Here is a 2,235-nt window from a genome sequence, read left to right on the forward strand (position 1 = left end):
GCCTCCAGCCTTTGTCTTTTAGGGTCTTACCGTGACTTTGCATTTGCGGCAGTGGGCCTTTTCAATCTGGTTTCTGGCACGATCTCGCCCACTTTGCTCACTAGCATTTGCACCATGTTCATTAGCTATGCCGTGTCGAGGGGAGGTGTGGGTAGTGTGGTGGTTGTAGTCGTGGTTTCAGTCATTGCAAGCACAAAAGAGGAAGGAAGTGGATGTAGTAGGGACTTGCCCTTGCCTACAGCCACTGGAGCTGCTTCCACACTTGAACTAGCTTCGGCTTTATGACAGGGGTTCACAGGTTTGAGCTCTCCACCCCCGTGGGTCTCTTCCACAAATCTTCGTGTAGCCTCTGCCAACTCGGCCAGCTCCTTCAGTCTCTGCTCTTTAGCTTCTTCTTCCGCTCTTCTTTTCTTGTCCTCTTCTGCCTTCTTTGATTCTTCTCTTATCCTTGCAAGCTCTTCCTCCTCTTTCCTCCTTCTTTCTTCCTTAGCCCTCCTAGACTCTCTTTGAGCCCTTTTGATTTCAGCTCGTTCTTCTTTGCTTAATTCATCTTTCCTTTCCTTCAGTCTCATGTCCCCTTTCTTTTGTCCTTTTGGTTTGCTTGCTTGTGTAGGCGGCACCTCCTGTTCTCCCTTGTCACTTATCGTTCTTTCACTTGATTCTTCTCCTTCGTGGTGAGGTGGGCTTTGATGCGGTGGGCTTTGATGTGCAACTTGCTCTTCCCTGACTCCAACATCCTTCATTGCTTCATCTATGATGGCTATCAAAACACCACCATATCTAATTATGGCCGCCTTTGAGGCAGGTTTCTTCCTTGTGGAGCGTGTTGTTGAGGGAGGGGATTCTCCTCCTGCTGGTGCTTCCGCTGGAGTGAGAAGGGCAGCTGAGCTTTGAATGGTTTTCTACATGAACCCATTCTAGTCTACCTCCTCAGGGACTCCTGTTGCGATGCTTTCTAACAATGAGACCCCGATCCTGTTCATCAATGCATTGTACCTTTGACCCGAGAAGAGTGTGTGGATCATCTTCGCTTGCAATTTCGCTGCTGGATCCGGGATGTCAGCCAAGCTGATTCCATCCACGATGTGCACCTCTTCTTTCTTTACCCCCAGCATGGCGTAAACATCCCTTCTCGGCCGCCTCTCTTTCTTGGGTACGAGCCCCAAGGCCTTCTCTATGATTGCCGCATTGAGGGGCACTTCAATTCTTCTTTCCTGCTCCCCTGTCCTCACTGTGATAGTGCCACAGTTCCTGCCCTTTATCAAAGTTCCTCAGAAATTCAGCACACATGCCGTAATCCACGGCCTGCCCCATCTTTTTCACATACTTGTGGAGGTGGCATCTGTCCACCAATTCTTTGACTGTAGGTTCCTCCAAGATGGCCTTATCCAGGTACAGCGTGTGCTTGAAGGTGAATTGACTGAATCCTCGCGTCTCGACCGCTGATGCCGAACTTGGTCATCTCTTCTTTAGAAAATGGGAGTTTGCCCCCTTTGTCTTGTCCTGCCATGGTGGTTACCTGTCAACACACCATGCCAACATTAATGCTTAAAAATCGGCTTATTTCTAACAAAACTCAAATTTGAGAGAAAAATGTATGTGTCAAAAATTGGTATACTTGCTTAGAGGCTTGAATTTTAGAGATAGGCTCACAACAGCAATTGCTATTGTTTTTCCTTTGCAGTATCTTCCATTGAGACTCAATTAATCATAACATTCTACTAGATATCATGACTCTCATTTTGTTGACTCTCATTTTGCTCTGCTCTTGCTCACATTGCTCCCCCCCGTCTTGGATCTTTCAAGGAATCCTTCCTAGGATTAGCACAGGAAGTATGAGGCAAATGCTGTTTTTCGTGGATTGACTTACTTAGCCAATAACCAATCATAGAAGCTTGGATTGTATTCGAGTTGGGCATGACAATCAAGAGCAGATGGTTGGATGGAGACTTGGGAGATGTAGGTCAAGACATCGTGAAAGAGATCTCCAGTATTAAGGCGGCTTGCAACATGTAATTCCTCTTCCGTAAGGAATTGGTCAATGTAAGGGTGAGCGAGCACATGGTCGTCTAAATGCTGGTTGCGGGTGATGGCCAAAACCCTAAATGAGATAGGTGCCACATAAGTAGGGTCATATTCGATGGTTTTAACTGCCCTGCATTGCTCATCATTGGTCATTATCCGACAACCTTTTTTCTCCCATTGGATTCTCAGAGCAAACCACTGCTGCAAGAA

The sequence above is a fragment of the Lygodium microphyllum genome, chromosome 24 (genome assembly GCF_053477565.2).
Source record: "Lygodium microphyllum isolate KBCC chromosome 24, Lygodium_microphyllum_v1.1.10, whole genome shotgun sequence".
Classification (NCBI taxonomy): domain Eukaryota; kingdom Viridiplantae; phylum Streptophyta; class Polypodiopsida; order Schizaeales; family Lygodiaceae; genus Lygodium; species Lygodium microphyllum.